Here is a 23398-nt window from a genome sequence, read left to right on the forward strand (position 1 = left end):
GCATTTCTCATATTTTATGTTGAAAACTACATTGCCAAACATCTTTCTTTTGGAGGGTTATAGTAGGTCTTTCTTCTTTCAAGACTTTATTTCATGGCCTGCCTTTTGTTACTCAGTTTGACTTGTGTTCCTGGAATCAGAGACTCTCAGAAATAATATTTGAGCAGCGGCAATATTAGAAAGTTTTTTAGGTATTTTGAAACAGAAAATTTGTCATGAAGAGAAATCATGGGAATTTAACAGCGCCACGCTTAATTCTATTAATTCATCAGTTCTTAACACCTTGATCTTGTTCATCCTGTTAGACATAGTCATGATACTATTTAAATGAAAGAAAGACCTTGCTTGGTCTTCAGTGTTTAAGGCTTGGACTTGAAGCTTCCAGATTTAATTCCATATCATACTGTAGATTTATTTCTTTATTTTTGTCACAAGAAGCTTGTCATACTGTTTCTCTGATCCATGTTTTCTCACCCCCAAAGAAGAAACAACAGTTTTTCTAATCCTGCTGATTTTTCAGAAGTCCACCTATACTGTTCTGGACTGCATAAAAGAAGCTGCTATTTCTGAGTCTTTCTGATGATGTCTTTTTCATAAGAAACTGCAAGGTACTTTAATATCATTGCACATGGCTGTACTGATAGCACTCACATAGTTTTTCTAGAAAAACAAAACAGTAAGTATATTGAAAAAGGCTGTATTGCTGATCAGTTCTTATTTTTCTTTTCTTTGCTCTGAGGAACATAATGTTATGTACTCATGTTATCTCGTGGGATGCCCACACAGTCAAGGCAAAATCAATTCATAGGTGTCTTTTTGCCAAATACAGAAAATACAGTTTCTTTCTTTGCAGGACTGTCCATGTATGCATTCATAAAGGAAGTACCTGTGTCCTACTTTCACTCAACAGTGCAGTGTTTTTAGCTTTATTACTGCTGTTAGAAGACCAGTCTGCAGTTACCTCCTCTGCAGGGAACAAGGGAAATGACCACCTTGACACAGCAACGCCCATGACTATTCTGCGGGCCAGGACTCTCCCTGCAGAGCTGGCCCCATCCAAGTAATTCCTTTTTGTTTGGGCAGCAGTCTCTGTGGAGGGGCATCTGGCTGTTTCTGCATACGTGTATCCAGACAACCAAGGTGGTTGTCTCAAGCTGTGTTAAACTGCCTCTGCAGTTTAGTCGGGAATTTCTTTCTCTGATAACTGCACAGCAGAAACCCACAGCCTCTTTTCAGGCTGGCACTGGGCCAGCAGAGGGGTGTTCAGAGATGAGTTCCTGTGTGGTCAGGCACCTCCTAAATTGCTGTTTGCTTGGAGACTTCCAAGCCCTTGCTTCTGGAAAGCTAAAAGTAATTGCGACTTCTGCTCAGATTAGATTCTGTTACTGTTGTGCAAGACCATTACTTAAAGAAAAAGAGGACGATTGGCAGTAATGAGAGTCCTATGATGTGCTGTCCATATATACCTATATATGCATATGTGTATATACAAATATATATCGGTGTGTGTGCATGCCTTCAATCTCTCTCCATCTCAGCTTCTCAACAAAATGTGTCGTAATATAAATACACACACACATACACACACACACATATATAAACTCGTTAGTAACAGAGAATTTAATCGTGAGTGTAGATGAATATGCATCTTGAACAGACACCTTAAGGACTCTGGTTACACAGAATCCTCCAGTTTTGCCCAGCCATCTTGTTAGTAATGTGAAAAGGGATGAAAAGCAGAAGAATAAAAATGTTATGGTGTCTGTCTTTCTGTTTATCCTTCTGCCATAGGTATAATTTGTTTTCTAGCCTGCCATAGAATCACAGAATCGTCTAGGTTGGAAGAGACCTCCAAGATCATCTAGTCGAACCTCTGACCTAACACTAACAAGACCTCCACTAAACCATATCACTAAGGGCTACATCTAAATGTCTTTTAAAGACCTCCAGGGATGGTGACTCAACCACCTCCCTGGGCAGTCCATTCCAATGCCTCACAACCCTTTCAGTAAAGAAGTTCTTCCTAACATCCAACCTAAACCTCCCCTGGCGCAACTTTAGCCCATTCCCACTCGTCCTGTCACCAGGCACGTGGGAGAATATACCAACCCCCACCTCTCTACAGCCTCCTTTAAGGTACCTATAGAGAGCAATAAGGTCTCCCCTGAGCCTCCTCTTCTCCAGGCTGAACAACCCCAGCTCCCTCAGCCGCTCCTCGTAAGACTTGTTCTCCAGACCCCTCACCAGCTTGGTCGCCCTTCTCTGGACTCTCTCGAGCACCTCGATGTCCTTCTTGTAGCGAGGGGCCCAAAACTGAACACAGTACTCGAGGTGCGGCCTCACCAGAGCCGAGTACAGGGGGACAATCACCTCCTTAGACCTGCTGGCCACACTGCTTCTTATGCAAGCCAGGATGCTGTTGGCCTTCTTGGCCACCTGAGCACCCTGCTGGCTCATATTCAGCTGCCTATCAACCAATACTCCCAGGTCCTTCTCGGCCAGGCAGCTTTCCAACCACTCTTCTCCCAGCCTGTAGCGCTGCATGGGGTTGTTACGCCCCAGATGCAGGACCTGGCACTTGGCCTTGTTGAACTTCATACAGTTGACCTCAGCCCATCGGTCCAGCCTACCCAGATCCTCCTGCAGAGCCTTCCTTCCCTCGAGCAGATCGACACACGCACCTAGCTTGGTGTCATCTGCAAACTTACTGCGGGTGCACTCGATCCCCTCATCCAGGTCATCGATAAAGATATTAAAGAGGACCGGCCCCAGCACTGAGCCTTGGGGGACTCCACTAGTAACCGGCCTCCAACTGGATTTGGCTCCATTCACTACAACTCTTTGGGCCCGGCCATCCAGCCAGTTTTTAACCCAACAAAGCGTACACCAGTCCAAGCCACGAGCAGCCAGTTTCTTGAGGAGAATGTTGTGGGAAACGGTGTCAAAAGCCTTACTGAAGTCAAGGTAGACCACATCCACAGCCTTCCCCTCATGCACCAAGCACGTCATTTGGTCATAGAAGGAGATCAGGTTGGTCAAGCAGGACCTACCTTTCATAAACCCATGCTGACTGGGCCTGATCGCCTGCTTGCCCTGCAAGTGCCACGTGATGACGTTCAAGATAATCTGCTCCATGAGCTTCCCTGCCACTGAGGTCAAGCTAACAGGCCTATAGTTCCCCGGGTCTACCCTCCGGCCCTTCTTGTAGATGGGCGTCACGTTTTCTAGCCACCAGTTGACTGGGACCTCCCCTGGTAGCCAGGACTGCCGATAAATGATGGAAAGGGGCTTGGCCAGCTCCTCCGCCAGTTCGCTCAGTACCCTCGGGTGGATCCCATCCGGCCCCATCGACTTGCGTACATCCAAGTGCTGTAGCAGGTCGCCAACCATTTCCTCGTGGATAGTGAGGGCCACATCCTGTTCCCCATCCCCTTCCACCAGCTCAGGGTACCAGGTATCCAGAGAACAAGTGGTCTTGCCGCTAAAGACTGAGGCAAAGAAGGCATTGAGCACCTCAGCCTTTTCATCATCTTTTGTAACTAAGTTTCCCCCTGCATCCAGTAAAGGATGGAGATTCTCCTTAGTGCTCCTTTTTGTGTTGATGTATTTGTAAAAACGTTTTTTGTTATCTTTAATGGCAGTAGCCAGATTGAGTTCCAGATGAGCTTTGGCCTTTCTAATTTTGTCCCTGCACAGCCTCGCAACATCCTTATAGTCCTCTTGAGTAGCCCGCCCTCTTTTCCAAAGATTATAAACCCTCCTTTTTCTCCTAAGCTCAAGCCACAACTCTCTGTTCAGCCAGGCCGGTCTAGTTCCGCGTCGGCTCGTCTTTGGGCTCATGAGGACAGACCACTCCTGAGCCATTAAGACTTCCTTCTTGAAGAGTGCCCTCTTGAAGTGTTCCTGGACTCCTTTGCCCTTCAGAACCTCCTCCCAAGGGACTCTGCCAACCAGTGTCCTGAACAGGACATCTGTGGGATCCCATCTGTGGGATTAGTGGTTATGTCTTCATTATAAGCAAATACCAGTGCAGTATTCAACCTCTTTTTCATTATTATTTTTTAAAGGGTCTCTGGGTAGTATTTTAGTACAAATATTACATGATAGTAGGGTGTTGTTGTTTACATAACAATAAGCAAAAATGCGTGAGCAGAGGCAGCCCAGCTCCTCTGGTTGATTGCCAGCTCCCTGTGGGTCAGCTGGACTGGCCAGAACCAGCTGGAACCAGCCGGAACTGGTTGGAACTGGCTTTGACCAGCCCGGGGCACCTGCACCCTCAGTCAGTCCATGTGGTGCCTTCAGAGGCACAAGCGAAATTAAGGCCCTGAAGCAAAACAACAAGAAGAAGTATGTTAAGAGTTGTGAAGATCTTAAAGATGTTTCTAGCAGATCTTATGTGACATTTACATAGTAATGTAAGCATTTTGGAAAAAAATACAGGATATGTTATCCAAAGGGCAGACAGCTGGTCTGTGTCTGGGTTGCGTTGACTTCAGGCAGGTCATAGCTAGCTTGCAGATAACTAAAAATGTGATACCCTTTAAAAAGGGTATATGCCCTTTAAAATGGGGTACCCCTGAAGCAGCAGACCTCCAGACTCCGAAGGAGGGTGTCACAAAAGGTGGCCCCTTGTCAGGGTTGAGGAGAGGGCTACAACCCCACGCTGCCGGCCAGCTTTCTGGGACGTTGGTTTGCAGACAGGTCAGTGCTCCTCATGGGCGTCTGCTATCACTGGCCTTTCTTCAGGCCTCCAGTATTTAATGCAGGGCAAGCTTGCGTGTGTTTGCTCACACATAGATATCTTATTGAAACCATGCAGCTTCTTGACGTGGTAGGCTCTAACTGCTCTTAAGTGTTCATTACTGTTAATTGCATCCTTGTGGTTGCCGCACATTTCTAATAACTCTTATGTTCTAAACATTTTTGGTTGTCTTGATGAAAAGCAGACGTGTGCATGTATGCTACTCACTGTTGTAAATAAAATAAGTCTGGTTTAGGAATTGTATTATACTGCTGTGTAGTTATTCTGTAGCCTGCCCGTGAAAGAGGTGGACTGATGAAAGGTAGGTTTGTTTTTGTTTTGTTTTATTTTTTTTAAGGAAAAAAAAGTTTTTGATGTTGAAAGAAGTAGGCATTTTGCTAATAAAACAAGTTACGTGAAATCAGTGACTTCTGTTTTCACGAGTTTTATATTTAATGAAAATATGAAAAGAATTCATGGAAAATATTCTTATTTTAAATGTTATGTGTATATATAATTTGTATTTCAGTACATTGATATAATACAGTATAGATTTGTGTGTAACACTGTCGAGCATATGTATATGCACTTAATCAGTTTTTTGTCACTTTTTATACAATAAGTAACAAAATACAGAGTAGTATTGATGTACAGTACCCAGACACTGAACATACTTCTGTGGTGGCTGCCGATATGCATGTATGTATGTAGGTTTAGTTCGGTCTTTTGTTACTAAGATGAATGGCAAGAGTTTTTCTGTCTAACATAGTGTCTCACTCTGGGCTTCCCCACCTGCACATCGCCCTTCAAATAACTGTGAAAGTGAGGTGTATTAGAGGAGCTGAAAGAGAATGCTTTCCTGCTCTGCCAGCAAGGTGTGTTCTCCCTTGATTATTGGTAGTGCTCAACTTACCAGAAGAAACATGCCATATAGAAGACTGGTTTGTTATTCCTCTGAGGAACTTTTTGAAGTTGTTTCTTTTAAAATGGTTTCTTTCTCAGGAATTTGCATCAAAAATGCCAGTGTGCTGTAAGATGATCATCTTATTTTTCACATACGTCATTTCTAAACCAGAACATTGAAATATATTAGGAGTCTTCTAATCATTTGGTTCCTCTGATGTTTGTATAACCTTTGGTTTAAACAATTGAAATCTTGGCTGCTTGTATTCAAAAACTGAAGTGTGATGTTGAGATAAATACCATAAAATACAGCAGAGTTCTGGATTTTGTCAATATTTGATGTAAACTTTCACAAATGCATTAATATAACGAGCATAAAGTGACGAACGTATGTGGCGTTTAAGAATGATATTTTTAAGGAAACAGGCATCAGAAGAAAAAAAATCATTACAATAATAGACATACCTCTACTGTTACATGAACAACATGTGTACAAAGTTTTAAGAACAAAAATACAAAAGATACAAACAAAAGAATATGTGACATTCTACAGAAATTGTAAAAAAAAATAAATAAATCTGGCACTTGTTGACATAAATTTTTATTATTATAGCCCAGATTTATGACTTGCATGAATCATTTTTTAGGATGCATGGGAGAATACTATGTAAACAAGCTGTGGTGAAGATTACTTTTTGTATTTCCCCACTATAAGCAGTCTATAGTAGACTGTCAAATCATACTAGTCTATACTAGACTAGTCAAATCATACTAGATCACCTCTTACTTTTTTTGTAATAATAACACACTAAAAATCAACCTTGATTATGAGGGATGCCATGGTTTTTAACATTTATTCTTTAGAAAGAAATCTTTCCTATCTTAAAATATTCTGTCTACCTTTGAACCTTAGGCCTCTGAGTTTTATGTTCGATGCTTCCTTTGACAATACCGATGATTTTAATTCTCAACAAATCTTCATTTTTCTGTGTACACATCTAACACCTTATACTTCTAATACATTAATGTAATTCCTAATGTTATATGTTTTTTCCTATACTTTTAAGTCTTCCAGATTTCTTTTCTGTAAATATCACTCACGCTTTGGTATTTTTCATTTGTACAAGAAGATTAGCATTAGTACAGTCTAGATTCACAGATGGCAAAAATACAATGCTACACACGTGTTTCTTGGATCAGTACACTTGCCCATGTGCCAGCAGAGGTTGGGGTTCATACCCTTAAACTAAGACTTTACTGTTTTTTTTATTATTTCATTATTAGAACAGAGGCAAAACAAGTGGTTGTTTTGGGCATTTTTTGTTCATAAGAAGACAAAGTATGTTAATGCAGGCAAAACTAATGGACTAAAATAGCCCTTAATTTATTGTTTTCAGGCCAAATTGAAGATTCTAAACTATTGATTTCTTTGGAATTTAGTCCACTTTATTTATGAAGTTAAAAGGTATAATTGCTTTTGTAAAAAACAATTTAAAGGAAAATATTTATTTTAATGGACTATTTTGGAACCTTTCCTTTGTCATTTGGGAATAGCTGAAATACTAACCATATGTGTTTCTGTTTAAAAGCCACAGGCCACAATAACAGTTATGTTAACACAATTTGTTACTTAGCCTCTGAATTGTATGTGTAGGAAAGTCATAGACTTTGATCCTGACTCGATTATGATAGATGGCTGTTACCTTCCCAATCCCCTATTTGTTTAGCCTCAGCCCCTACAGAGACAGATACCATGTAAAACATTATTTTCTGTGAAGAAGACTGACAGTAGGTTTGTGGTTTTTAAGTTACTTTTCACAACCTCTTAGGCATGGTTAGTGGGTAAGCAGTGTTGCATGGATCAAAAACATGAAAACCATAACTACAGAGAATATCAAAAACAGGATGCTGAGAGATATTCTGAGAATCACTTCTTTGATTGTCTGTATTTCAGCTAAGCTTTTAGGAAAGGCACTTAGACTGCCACATGCATTTTGTACATACTTACTGCAAAGAACAGTTTAAGGATTATTTGATATAAAATGCCATATAACAGGTATGAATTTGATCTATTTTCTGTAATTTCTAATATCAAAAGGAAGATAAAACATGCATATGAAAACAATAGGCATCAGAACTGATTCACTTAAAATCAGTCAAGCAAACTACTCATGAAAAATGATCTTATGGAAAGATGAAAGATCCTACATGAGGTCTAATCATGGTGCCGTTGGTGGTACTCATTCCTGGCTTCAAAACTGGGGGCATTCTGTTCTTACTATTAAGAGCAGGTATACTAAAATAAATGTATTCTGATCATCTTTTTTTATGCAAAAATTCACTTTTAATAGCCTACTTGAAATTTATGTTTTGTGAGGTCACTTAGGAGTAAAACTGTGGGGAGGATTGCTCATTCTTGGATATGCTTTTCCACAAGAGCATGTGAAAGTTTCTGCAGCCAGAAGTTTTCTGTGTTGTCCACAAACTTTTGATGTCACTTGCCGGCTATTCAGGTTTTATCCATCTCCATAAATACTGTTGTACAGCATGATTTTTTGGAGAAGGGCATTCGGCTTTGTTGGAGAGGGGGACTTTTTTCCAAGCCATCTTGAACCAAATCCTATTTAATGAATGTTCCTAAGTCAATAGGTATTGGGATGGGTTGCCCAGGGACGTGGTGGAGTCACCATCCCTGGGGGTGTTTAAGGAAAGGTTGGACGTGGTGCTTAGGGACATGGTCTAGTGGGTGACATTGGTAGGGGGTGGTTGGACCAGGTCATCTTGGAGGTCTCTTCAAACCTTTATGATTCAATGATAACATATTTTCTTGGTGTGTATTGCTTCCATAACAGCTTAAAAATTTTGGTTTCAGGTACAGATAACATATGCTTAAGAGAGCACGGAGAGAAATAAAGATGCTTGCTAGGTGAGAGAGGGAGTATAGTAAGGAGTGTCACATGCTTCCCATTAATTTTTGGCAAGGGGCCTCTTCTGTACTTTCCATCTTAACCAAAACAAAACCAAACCAAACAAACAAACAAAAGACAACAACAGAAAACAAGCAAAAAGACAAACAAACAAACAAAAGCCTTGAATCTCCTGCATCTATTCCTATTGGATTTTCAAAATTAAAAAAAAAAAAAAAAGAAAGGAAAAAAAAGAACTGTAGCTCAGTTTTTTGGTCAGTAAGAAGAATCTGACCTTAGAGGTCCCTGGGGGTAGTTGAAATTCTGGTAGAGCCTGTAATCTTCATGGTAGTGATGAAATGTCATTGGCTACTCAGGCACTAGTCTAACAAGAAAGAAATCTCAAACAAATTAATTTCCAAATAAGTCATTTTAAGTCATAACCTAAATGCATTAAAAATTCTGTAAAAATTTTCCTGAGGAGAGGCTTTCAAAAACTTACTGAAAAGACAAAATGCAACATTTGATCATGAACTTTAATACCAATTGCAAAAACCTTTAGCTTGCATCATACCACTGTAAAACGTGGCTCTATCACAATTTTGTATGAATACGTAACTTTTAGAAATAAAAATTGAAGTGCTTAGATGAAAATGAACTTTGGTTGGCAGTATATAGAAAAACTAGAGCAGTTAGCAGCATTTCTAATATGTATTAATAGCAAAAACGTTGATACATTTCTTAGCATGCAGCTTTGAGTTCAGGAACAGATGTCTGGAAGCTTGTTCTATGTTCTTTCTTCGTCTCCTTTTTATCCTTCTTTACCCTTTGTTTCAGCACAAGAAAACCTCTCTGTTCTTTTTTGCCCTTCTTGTTATTTACTTTCTCGTATTGAGTGTAGAATCATAGAACAGCCCAGGTTGAAAGGAACTTCAAAAGATCATCATGTCCAACCTAAGGCTGAGGACGTTGATTTTCTGTGTCTAAGACCAAGATAACAGGTAAGTTCTCTCATTTAGTGGGGTTGAAGGATATTAGGCTTGGTGTATTTTTGGTTTTCCAGGCAAGTGAAGCCATTGAAGTTTTTACTTTTTCTGAGCTTTAAGCTATTACCTACATAGATCACTGATGATTTTAGGATCCAGGTCTCACATTCTGTATGTCTGATGACCTGCTTTGTTTTTTCACACTTTAGTTTTTCTCTATTCTTTTCACTGTGTCTGGCAGTCACCATTTGGCAGTCATTTTTTAATTACTATGAAATCTCTTGTGTTTATTTTATCATCAATCCATAGTCATCTCTCCAGCTTTTGTTTCCTCATGACAGACAACCAAATTTACTAATTGTTATTGCAAAATAGTTTTATCTTTGGTGATAACTGAGAGGTGTTTCCTTAATTTAATATTTCTTCGTGTCTTGATTTGAATCTGTCGGTTTATGGGACTCTTATGTATTTGTTCCAGAAATGTTTGCAGTACTGTAGGCTCTTCTGTGATCATACAAAGATTACAATATTACCATATAGATTTCCTTTATCTCACTTCAGTGATCACTGGAATGCTAGTAGAAGCAGGCAGGTAGGATGCTTTTCTGACTACCGTGTGTGTTCCAACTGCCCTGCCTTGAGCTGGCTGCCCAGGACCATATCCAGGCAGGGTTTAAAGATCTCCAAAGAGGGGGTTTCCACAGCCTCTCTCGGTAACCTGTGCCACTGCTCAGAGATTTTCATCTAAATCAGATGTGAAGCACCTCCATCCTATTGCTACAGCAATGGTGAATTTTGGCCGACACTTAAGTGTCATGTTTAAAGTCAGGAAAAAAACATGAACTTTGAAGGCAATGGTGAATTCTTTGGAAAACTTGGTTTTCCAAAGTTTTCCAAGTTTTCCATTTTTATGGTTGTATACCTGATAGTTGATATGTTATCACCAACAAAAGTAAGAACTTTTAATCTTTGCATTCTTGTAATTTGTAAAAGTTTATCAAGTTTAACATATTTTATAAGACAACAACTGTATGTAAATATTGTATATACATGTTTATTTAATACAGTGAATCTCTCAAAAAATTTTACCTTACAAAATTTTGGCACTTGCAGCTTTCTACTTAATTCATTCCAAAAATAAACATAAACATAGATAATTAGTTATTATAAGAGAAAAATACTTAATTTTGCCTATGTTGTTGTAAAAATATGGAATAAGCAGATTACTGCCTTGCAATTATTCCCAGTTATAAAGTTTAATGAAAATACTGTAAGTGGAGGTCTAATCTTGAGTGATACCCAAGGAGGGGGAAAAAAGAGAAGACTGTTTCGGAGAGGAGTCAAACTGATGTAAATATTTATGGATTTAATTTATAAATTCATTAGTGTAAATAGAAGATAACAAATGAGATCAATTGCAATTGAACCATGACTGCAGAGTGGTGAGATAATTTTCAGACAATGTAATTTGTGTAATGTTTGTGCCAGAGGAGCTTTGCCTGGTCGGAGGGAGGAGTCTGTCAGTCCTCTACACACCTGTGGCACATCAAAATGTTTTCTATTCACACACTAAAATCTTTGCAATTTTCCTCACTTCACTGAAAATGTAGCAAGTTTGCTGTTCAGTTCGTGTGCCATTACTCAGGTCGATCCAGTAGTACTGCTGCAAGTGCCATATTGTGCTGTCTGGGATCTTTCCAGGTTGATGAATCTGTTTATATACAATGTACTCTCGGGAGTAGCTTAGAATGCATGTCACTGCATTCTGTACGCTAGAACACCACTGCATCATCACATTAATCGTCTCACTCCTCAAATGGGCATCAATATACTGCACAGTAGCATTGTACTGTGCTTTTGCATCCGTCTCTCTTACTATGCAGTCATATAGAAAACACAAATAATTATTATTTATTATTTTATCTTCCATGGAGAGAAGGTTCAAAGAACTTTAGGAGAAGAATGGTAAATACGAGTATTTCGAAGTTTTTATTGAACGGTTGACTAAGATGGCACAACTGGATGTATTAGAATACTAAATCAAAAACTGTGGTCTTAAATCTCCTTCCAAAACACCCAAGAATAAAATTCACTCCTTCAGCAGCTTTTCACTACACGCTCCTATTTTTCAGCCGTTGTAATCTGGCTCATCCTTCTGAAAGCTCCAGCTGAATTTGTGGAAGAATTTTTAAGCAGCGTGAATGTAATTCAGATTAATACTTGATTATTATTTTACTGTATCCCAAACTGTCTTCTCTGAACTTTTCCTTTACCCTGCCATTTACTGTACTTCCATAGCAGGACTCCCCTTTCCCTGTATTATTTTTCCCTATCATCTCAAGAAGATAGTAACAAAACAGTAAGGTGTTTGGAGTAAGCCCCTCAGGAAGGAAGATCAGGTAGTCTAGGAGAACATCTGTTAGTATAAAAACAAAAATGTATTAGTTCACAACTCAAAAGCTGACAAAGGCCTTTTCTGTGGCTAGTTTAGCTGAACACTTTTAGTAGCAAAGATTTGGAAATCTACAGAACAGAAAAATACTGTACCGAGATTTCTTATGGTTTGTATCAGACAAACAATTTTGCTGGAAGGCAGAGCTACCCTGACATTACTACTGAACTTCTGCTTCTTTGGTCCACACAGCAAGCTCAAGGACTTATTTCCCTCTCTAGCACTGCTAACACTGCAGAACTTTATACAGGGAACAGGAATTTGTTTCAAGAACATCCAAGCATGTCTCTTCAACTAGATGTACAAACCAGTATATTTTGGGAGCTTACTTTTTCACTTCTGTGACCAAGTGGAGGAGTTGCTTTAAAGTATTCTAATCTTCAGATTTCCTGGAGCCATTTGAAATTTCCCAAAAGAAGTACTAATATAAGAAGTTTTAAGACTGAAAGAAGTGGAGGATAGTTTTACTGTTGTCAGTTCAAAATTGTTTTACAGTTTCTGCCACTGTCTTTATTTCTCCCTTACAAGAAATGCTTCACACTTGTTTTGATCTGTATTCTTAGAAAAACAAGCATTCATTAACATTAAAGGCACTAAGTTTTAATAACAGCTTCATAGAAACACAGTTCCCACACGTCATATGCACTTATCATACTTGTCGTATTGAACCACAAAAAGTGTAAGATTTCAAATAAAGCCGGTATCCATAAGAAAGAAGCTGCTGCTCATGCAGTGGAAAGTACAATATGTACACTTAAAGTACTTCATAATAAGTTAAATGAAACTTCTATCTTTTTCTAAGTTTTATTTTCCATAGTTTAAATATTTCTATTAGAATGTATATATGTCATTGATGAATGTTATCTTGGAAGGAACACTTTACTAAATCAAGCAGCTCTTGTAAAGTCTGAATCTCTTGAGCTTTCAAGGCTTTTCAAAAGCATTCTTTCTTGCTCACACAGATTTGATGTGTTAATCGAGATGGACATTGCTTAACAACATGCTCCCTAACCCTGCCTAACATATGTCCTTCGGTTTCTCCAGTTTGCTTTAGGTATTCTTTTCTATGAGCCATTTAGCCTTTTAAAAGACCTTATCAACAACAGTTATATAGCCATAAATTTGTTGGTTTTTTAGTATTTTTTTTGTCCCATTTTACCACCTCTTCCCTCCTCCCCGAAAAGTGGGATATTTCCAATAATGGCTTTAGTAGTGTGATTTTTTCATGATAAGAAATAAGCCTATTCTGATATTCTTTAAGGTTGAGTTTTGGATTAAACAACTCCTACAGCAACTTGTATTAAAGTTGTTAAAATTGCAACTACTTTCTGAAACGCAATAGACAATATAGATTCCAGTCTATTAAGGAACTGAGAGGTCTGGCTGCAGCATTGGCAACAAGGGATTCAGGTTCCATCAAATTCACCAGTGTAACTACTACAACGCATCATTTGTGCCTTAGCATGGAAAAGCCATTGCTGACTTTCTGAAGTCACAACCCTGTAATAGGCAGAAATACAAAAAAAAAAAAAAAGCCCTTTGTCATCCTTGAAATTCTGCAGCCATTGCTGCAACCCAGAAATATCTGCTTATATCTGCTTCCAGCAGCTGACACTTGTTTCGTGAATCCACAAATAGAGCTGCACCAATGAGGCTGATCCAAGAAAACTTCTTCCAGAAGCAGCTGGTCATTGTCATTCTTCTTGTCCTTTGGTGCAGCTGTACACAGGCTGATACCTCTGCCAAAACTGTAGCAAAGCTTCTCAGTACTATCAAAGTTGGTGTAGAAAAGCTGAAGCTGTCCGACAACAAGATGTCAAATACAAACACATCTTGAAAAGAAACTCCACTTTTGGCAGTTTGTGGAAAATGTGTCTCCTAGAAGCAGTGTTATACTCACACAGACGTGTACTTGGGTTCCCAGGGGCCCCTGCCAGAAGACTGTGGATGCAATTGATGTGTGTGTATCTATATGTATTCATGTGCATCTCTGATAATTTTTTTTCTGTTTGTTATGCATAATGTTTTCTCTTTATATATTTTCTTAGTTATTCTGTGCGTCCTTATTCTGTACTCTCTTGATGCTTTCCTTCTCTTGGTTGAGATCCTTAAACTCTCTAATTGTTTTGTTCGTTAGTTTTTGCTTATTGAGTATATCTCTTGGTAAGACCAATGTTTTTAATGTTTTTGACTTGGTACAAGATATTCTTCCCCCTCCTATTTCCCATCAGTCTTACATGTTGTTAAGAAACTTAATATCACTACTGTAAATCTGTTAACTTCTGCCAGTTGTTTTTCTTACAATGCTTGTTTCCTGATGTCAAGGTACTTCATAATATTTGCATTTCCTCTCGTTCTGAGCATCTGTTCAATTCAACTACAATATTTTACCTATTGCTTGGAGATTTCTATGCTCTAAAGACTCTGCTAATATTTGTAAACAGCAACAAAGCAAGGCGATTCATTTTGTACTTTTTCCTAAATTTTAGGGCAGAGTCTTTGTTTGACACAGCACGTGGTTCCCTGGTCAGCTTGTGCTTTCTGTTCTCAATTTCTTGCTCTTCACGTGTCTGGAAATGCTTTCTATAAGTCTTGCTCCCTAAGGTCACAGAATCACAGAATCATCTAGGTTGGGAGAGACCTCCAAGATCATCTACTCCAATCTCTGACCTAACGTTAATAAGTCCTCCACTAAACCATATCACTAAGGGCTACATCTAAATGTCTTTTAAAGACCTCCAGGCATGGTGACTCAACCACTTCCCTGGGCAACCCATTCCAATGCCTAACAACCCTTTCAGTAAAGAAGTTCTTCCTAACATCCAACCTAAACCTCCCCTGGCACAACTTTAGCCCATTCCCCCTCGTCCTGTCACCAGGCACGTGGGAGAATAGACCAACCCCCACCTCTCTACAGCCTCCTTTAAGTTACCTATAGAGAGCAATAAGGTCACCCCTGAGCCTCCTCTTCTCCAGGCTGAACAATCCCAGCTCCCTCAGCCGCCCCTCGTAAGACTTGTTCTCCAGACCCCTCACCAGCTTCGTTGCCCTTCTCTGGACTCTCTCGAGCACCTCCATGTCCTTCCTGTAGGGAGGGGCCCAAAACTGAACACAGTACTCGATATTCCACATCCACAGCCTTTCCCTCATCCACCAAGCAAGTCACTTTGTCATAGAAGGAGATCAGGTTCGTCAAGCAGGACCTACCTTTCATAAACCCATGCTGACTGGGCCTGATCACCTGCTTGCCCTGCAAGTGCTGCGTGATGACACTCAAGATAATCTGCTCCATGAGCTTCCCTGGCACTGAGGTCAAGCTAACAGGCCTATCCCGGATCTACCTTCCAGCCCTTCTTCTAGATGGGCATCAAGTTTGCTAGCCGCCAGTTGACTGGGACCTCCCATGATAGCCAGGACTGCTGATGAATGATGGAAAGGGGCTTGGCCAGTTCTTCCGCCAGTTCTCTCAGTACCCTCGGGTGGATCCCATCCGGCCCCATCGACTTGCGTACATCCAAGTGCTGTAGCAGGTCGCCGACCATTTCGTCATGGATTGTGAAGGCCACAATCTGCTCCCCATCCCCCTCCACCAGCTCAAGGTACTGGATATCTAGAGAACAAGTGGTCTTGCCGCTAAAGACTGAGGCAAAGAAGGCATTAAGCACCTCAGCCTTTTCATCATCTTTTGTAACTAAGTTTCCCCCTGCATCCAGTAAAGGATGGAGATTCTTCTTAGTCCTCCTTTCCTGTAGATCACCTGAACCTGTTCCTTGCCTTCATGAAGGTCTTGTCCAAGTATTTTGTTTGTGTTTCCCCAGAAAATCACCCATAATTGACAAAGTACCCATAAAAACTTAGTCTCATACAAGAAAACTTCAGGTTTTAAAGTTCTCTTTTCAAAGATGACGTCAGTGAGAGTTTTTAGCATAATTAAAATCACTGTACCATCAAAAATAATCTGCTGCATACTTTTCCTTTGAGTATCTAAACTTCTACGTACCAGGGAAGGTTTTATCTTGATAGAAGAATTTTTTTTACAGTGAGAACAGTCAATCACTGCAACAACCTTCCTAGGGGTGTGGTAGAGTCCCTACCACTGGAGATTTTTAAGATACAGCTGGACAGGGTGCTAGGATGGATGACAGGGTTTTACCATCATGTGGTATTTGATGGAAAAGTACTACTTCCAAGTTGCATTTCATCAACCACTGTTTGTTCAGTCTCTCCAAAGTGAATCAGACCCAGAGCCTTTTGGTAATTCAGTTGTTTGACCTGAGTGTTGACTGTTTGCATCTCAGAAAATAGCTATAAAATTCCACTTCTATCCAAACAATATTTTTCTAAAGTGAAAAACTCATTTTTCAGTGAATTGCTTTTATATATACTCATACAATTCTGATACTAAAAAAAGTGTTAATTCATAGTAAGTTATAAAAATTGTATAGAGTATGCACTAACGATGTGGTGCATTTGTATTGCAAGTATATGAAATTAGAAAATCCCTTGAAATTTAGAGAAGAATAGAATTAAGGAAGGTGAACATGCTCTTACATGTTTGAAATTTTGTGACTTTGCTTATAAGAGATGCTGCTGCATACCAAATGGATGCTTGAATGCATAGGAATGTGTATCAAGTGCTTGTGGACTGATTCGTTAAGAGGTAATTGGACTATACGGCAATGTTGCATCTATTTTAATAGCTCTTTCAGTATTTTAAAACTTTTTGTGTTACTTGCTAGCTCAATTAACTGGGCTGTCTGTAGAGTGTTTTACAAAGTATCCTGTATTCATGTTTTGCAATCACTGCATCGGTGCTTTGGTCTACAGGGGTGTTAGACATATACTGCAGTGGAAATACATTATGAATCAATCACCCCTTTCTAACTAAGTAGCTAATGGATATTGATCGCTGTTCAGTCATGAATTGCAATGCATTCTATCATTTGAGGGTTGTTTGTCAAATAGTTTTTACAAATTACTATGCAGGACCTTGTATCACAGCTGGTGTAGTTTAAGGTTTGGACAGAGTCACTGTGAATGAAGCCCTGCTGTGAAATAAAAGTCAAAAGGCATCTTGGCATCCCAACCATTTCCTTGGGAGAAGATTACAGCCTGAGTATGTTGAACTTTATTGCCATGGGCCTCATGACAGTATTCAGAAACATGCATGGCATTTCTGTTAAAGAAACTCAGATGTGCTTAGACGCAAGGGATGGCATTCTTGTGTTTATCAGTATCTTGAAAAAAAAAGTTACACTTTTTTACTCCTTTGGGGTACAGTAAAAATCCAGTGAAGAATGTGTAATTTATGCACGTAAAAATTGAGGTTCTTGATTTCCTAAACCTAATTTGTTATGTGAAGGAGGAAATGAATAATCTGAATCCTAGACGGAAATGTATTTATTGAGAAAGAAAAAGGGGGTAGGGACAGAGGAGCTCAACAGCTCTTTGAGTAAAATGTTGCTTGTATTGGTTTGTTATGATCATAAGTAAAATGAAGCTGCATGGAGAAAATGTGCTGCATTGTTAACTTCTTAACATGCAGAGTAAAGCAAAAGGAAACATTAAAAATAAATAAAAGTTATCTGCATGTGTAACTGCATCTAAATTGCATTAATTAAATTCTGTCCCTTCTGTGTTTCAAGGACAGATGAACTTATGAGAATTCAGGGCCAGGTAAAGCCAAATATGAAGCACTTTGTGAAATAAAGTACAGAATTGGTTCTCCTGTTCTTGCAGTACAGAATTGGTTCTCCTACTGCCCTGAATGGCAGATTTACAACATTTTGCATTGCATTGTAGATGTGAAAGGTTCCTTAACGAAGTGGTTCTTATGAAGGCTTGTTGTCAGGCAGAAAGACCGCAATGCCAAAACGTTGAGGATTCTTCCAGGTTGGGTGCCGTTCCTTTGTCATCTGCTTTGGCTCCCATACTAACATACAACAGCCTCGCTGTCATGTAATGGTGATAGAGGATGAAAGTAGTATTAGGTCTGGCATAATTCAGAGCGCAGGTGAACTCTGTCCCATATGGACTTTGTATCAAATTACTGCTGTCAAACAGTGACTAGGTAGCAATCTGAGAAGTCGTTTTTTGAAAGATTACAGCATGATTTTAGTGAATGGTAAGCCTGGAAACAAGAGATAGTAAGAGTTTGTATTTTTGTTCCTATTGTAACAGTGTTTTAAGTAGAACAAAAGTTAAAATCTTGGGCTATTGGGTAAAAAACTTAAAATGTGCTAGGGTCATTTATGAAGACAGACTTGATTTTCTAAGTTAGTAATTTTGTAATGATATATATCCTTATCAAAATGAGAAGCTTTAAAAGTAATGAGAATTGAGTACCCAATAAGCAGTAACATAAGGCAGTATCTTCCATGTTTCATATTCTTGTAGTTCTATTGGTAGATCAGTCTCCATGTTATCAGCTATATGGGTCTTCTAGGTATGTCTTCCCATCCTGTCTCTGCAGTCCCAGAAGAATTTTATTTAACAAAATCTTAGTTGTCTTAATAAAGTCAGATTTCACCTTGAGTGACAAAAAGAAAAGAAATCTTTGATCTCATTATAAAGGAGAGCAGCAGTGAGCAGGGATGCTAGATTAGATTTACTAGGCAAAGTTGCATATGAAGGTAAAGAAGAAAGTAACTGTATGTTAATTTTCACTGAAAAAGTAATTTTGCTTGTTATTTCAGTAAGAAGATGTTATCCAAAATGTTGTCAGAAAAATCAGATTATAAAATTTCTTTTGAAGTTCATTATTGACTGCTAGTAATAAGTAATGTAATCAGTGTCATATTTGCATTGATTTTAATAAAATGTCCTTTCGAGTATTGCTCCAGAGGATGGATTTATCTATAGAGTTAAATCTTACAGTTTAAATACTGTATTATTACACTGTATTACTGTATTATTACTGTATTACTGTATATTACTGTATTATTACACTGGAAATTCCCAATTGGTCTCTCTTGTCTCCTTTTTATCAAGGCAGCGTATAATTATATTAGATATAATCAGTATATTGTAAAATTAGTAGTTTATTTACTTCGATTTTTAACTCTACTGAGATTGAATATAAAGGACATTGGTCATACCATTGATCAACACGGAATAGGTATTCTTTTTTAAATCCTATAGTGTATTATTTTAAGTGCTTCTTTCAAGTCAGAATGAGACTGTAGTAATCTATATTTGAATGGAAATCTTGCCTTTTTCTATTAAGGAGAGAAGGAGATTGTAGTAGATGATGTCTGTAATAGCTCTGTGGGTGTTTCTGAGGTGGCAGAATATCTTTACTTCCCTTATTTGATAAATTTGGATGGATCCTATGGTTTTGATAGACTACCATTTTTATAGTTTGATTGCAGTAACGTATTTATATATGGATGCAAAAGGTTTATTCAGTTTATCCACTGAAAATAAATGATTTATCTAAAATCAACTCATTAAAATTAAATTCTAGTTTTGAATTAAATTGGAGTTTGACATGATGATCCTTACTCCTTTTAACAAACAGACCTTTTTTTTTTTTTTTCTAAACTGGACGGCTGAATTCTCTTACTGCGTTAAATGAAAAGAATAGTCTTTGCCTTAGGTTTGATAGTCACAAGTATTTCCATAATATAAACTGCATTAACTATAAAAATGCTGAGATTCAGTAGAACTCTACCCACATAGTATAGCTGTAACAATAAAAATTAAATCCTGGCACCACTGAAATCATCTGGGAATTTGAAACAAGTATTATACCTGAAATTTGTAGCCAATGCACGTAGTTTATGGTTACCTTACACATGTTGAGTTAGCAGTTCTTCTCTTAGTGCTTTAAAAATACATGTAGCTCTAAAGTTTCTGGCATTTTTTCTTGATTCATTACGGCCTTAGTCACACATAGTGATGAATGGTCTTGGTCTTCATGAAAATTGACCAGTACTTCTCAGGTGGTGCCATGCAGTATTGAAGGTTACTTCAGCAGTATTTTTAATAGAGTGTGTGTACATCATACTGTACTGGGGAAAAAAAAAAAGGACCAAAAGTTGACATGTTTCGCTTGTTAGTTTGAATGCATTCATTGCATGTTCATTTCATGCAATAGATTAGTAGGTAATTCCATTTATTTATAGTGCTGCTGCTTGTAAAGCAAAGTTGGGTCCTACATTTTCAGCATACTCAGATTTCTATAGATTATTAAAAACATGATGTCTGAAAAGCTTGCTGTTCACAGCAGAGCGTGGCGTAGTACAGCCACAACCTGTATTAGCTAGCGCTTAATGAGAAAGACTATTAAGATGGAATTAAGAGGAAAATTGCAGTTCAGTAGGAAACTCCAAATATTACCAAATACTTAATATGTCTCTACCAGATTTTTATCATGTGACAAAGAGAAAGCAGAAATCCCTAAATCTCAGTTTTTATTTACTGTGGCCTGTTCAAGAACATAGGTAAGTTTGTGCTTAACTGTTGCTGTTTCACTCACTTCAGCTTGCTCTTGTAGCCAGTGGAACATCAACAGTTGTTGAATCCAGGCCTGCACTTTGAATAGCAGCTCAAGAAGAAACCTTCTCCTTGTGTGTCTTTTCTTGGCTGTTCATTGCTAGGATCAGATTGTGGAGGGCATCTCAATTTGATGATGACGTACCATGTTTTCCAAACAAAAGTTCAGGTCAGTACTTGTTCTGAAATCAAGAATGAGGAGAAGAGTTACCTCTCCTTTGTGGTATTGGAAGCCTGAGGCACCTACCAGACTCCAGAAGCCATTGGTGCCTTCCTGTGTGCCATCAAACCCAAGCATCCAACCCAAGCAACCCAACTCTGCAACTTCTAGCTGTCATTTCTGCAATGTGATGATAGTATCTAACCGTGAAAGTTTTGCTGCATACTTAATCTGAGTAGAACATAAAATTAAATCACAAATATTATCAAAGTAAGTAATGTAAGGAAAATCATTTTGATTTTATTACTTATTTTTTTATTCAGTTTAGCAATACTAAGTACATTAAAGGTACAGAAATTACTGTAACACTTCCAGTTTGCTACAGACTTCAGCAACTACCTATCAAAGAAATACGTGATCAGTATTGCCAGAATATATGTCAGGTTCTCACCTGACTTTGGTGTGGATTCAAAGCACTCTGCACATGGCATGACTGAAGTCCAAATTTTACTGTTGTTAGACATTGTTTTGAATAAATTAATTTACTGAAAATATTTGATCCCTCCCCACCCATGTGTTTCAGCTTCATTTTGTGCAACATAAGAAAACAGCTCTAATTGTTTTACAGTATTTGATTTGTATACTTCTGTAGCAGTAGAAAGAGATATTTTTCATGATTGGTAAAGATATTATTGTGTATAAAGCAGCTGGATTTCTTTGTTTCGAGAGCCTAAATTCATTAAATACAATACAACATTTCCAGTGCCTTGGTTTGCCTGTAATTGAGAGGCTGTGATTTCAGTGTAACAGCTCTGTTAACTGTGGCATTCTGTCATGCTACTACAAGGAAGATGAATACTTGGTTAATTTCACTGTTCTCAAAACAGCGGTATTATGTTTAATTCCAAACAGATCATTTTACACGTGCTGGAGAAGAAAATATACGTAGATAATACATTCATACTACAAGTCCAGGGGGTACTGCTGACATAGAATATGTAGAGAATTTCATACTTGCAAGAAGGAATGGAAAAATAATAGACTATGTTGTTTATGTGGCTGTGATGTATATCTTTGAGACATATGTTAGCTCTTGGTATATTGGGTGCTCTCTAGGTGAAGATACATTGCTCAGTTTTAATAAAGACATTTTTATGTATATTTGCGGTAAAAGCCAAAAGCTCTTATAAATAATTTGAGCTAAAGGATTAAGTAGATATCTTGAAATAATCAGGATGGATCACTTGGTACCTGGTTATAAATAAGCACATACAGAAATAAGATACGTGTTTCCTTGAAAACTGTGGAGTACTCGTAAGGGTTGTAAAGTCTGATTTTAAATGAGAAGTTTTCTTACTATTTGAAAAATATTAGCAGTATTTTTCGTATCTTTATATCAAACTACAAATACACATCCAAAGTTCCAAATGGGGATTGGAAGTATGGATAACAATAGAAAATAATGCTGATAATGGGAATGAAATGCAGCTCAGGCTATGTCCTTTAGTGTTACTGTTTTGACTTCGACATAAAATGATTCTGCATACACATTTTGTGTATTCACGTCAGAATACTGAAAGGGATCATTACAACATACATTAAGTTTTTCAGTGTCTACTTTTCGTACTGTTTTTCTCTACCAGATTGGAATGCGTTAGAAAATCTGAGCAGCTGAATATCTTTTGTTTTCCATGGACAGTTAGTATACATGCCTTCATGCAGAGTAAGACAATTTATAGCCTTCAATAGCTCTATGCAAAAATAGAGCGTTGTCTACCTACAACATATACATACAAAATACACATGTAAGTAATTTTATAACTGCCACAATGTTTGACTGTGTATGTCCAGCGATATTTTGTTTAGCTGGGCTCTATTAATAGAAGATGAAGTATTTATTATTGGAAAGGATGAAATGGACTTTTAAAGTATAAGAAGAAAAATAGTCTTGTAACAAGCTTTTTAGTCTATGGTTTTAAACCTGCATTGCATAATCAGTCAGCAGCCATTTGAGAAGGAGCACTGAGGGTACTACAACTACCATCCTAACAATCATTGTTAACATGATTGTTCCAATAATGTGGATATTTTTGCTATCACAGTTGGCTGGTGCCAAATTTTTCTTAGTTGTGTTCTAGAGAACTCCAAGGAGGAAATACAATGAGAAGAAGGCATAAATGAAAAGTCTGGCAGAGGAACACTTGAGATATTTCAATTTTGGAATTTGGTTGAATGTTATGTATAGTTAATAGAAGTGTGGTTTGGGCTGAAGGGTACCCATTGTAGGCATGAACATTAATAATATTGAAATGAGTTATTCAAATGGAAATGTTTAGCCATTCGTCATACAGGGGCACAATGGTGATAGATTTGTCAAGTTAGAGCTATGTGCATTGTTATGTTTTCCAGCATTAGAAAAAAAAGTGAATGAAAAAAAAATCGAGAAATAAAAAATGTATCTTTTTCAAACTCTTGATGAATATTTTTTGTTCTGTTTTTTGAAAGTCTTAAAAATTCAAGCAGCTTTGTTTTTAAATATTAAGTTACATTCCAATTGTTTCCAATTAAAAGACTTCCATAATAAAATTACTATTTTCATCAGCACAATTACTGGTTGATTTACTTTGGCATACCCTTTTCAGCCTAGAGAGACATGTATGACACACTTGACGGTTAAATGAGGCATTCCCAGACTGACAAGAGATGGTTTTCATCTTCTTTTAAAGTTAATCTTGTGTCAAGCTGTAGTAGAGT

The 23398-nt window shown here is 38.1% G+C and overlaps 1 protein-coding gene across 8 annotated transcripts in view; it reads left to right on the forward strand.

Moving 5' to 3' along the window:
* Positions 1 to 23398, forward strand: part of SBF2 (SET binding factor 2) — a 255910-nt gene that overhangs the window by 161141 nt on the left and 71371 nt on the right. The window lies entirely within an intron of this gene.

Source organism: Anser brachyrhynchus (assembly GCF_964034855.1).
Source record: "Anser brachyrhynchus genome assembly, chromosome: 5".
NCBI lineage: Eukaryota > Metazoa > Chordata > Aves > Anseriformes > Anatidae > Anser > Anser brachyrhynchus.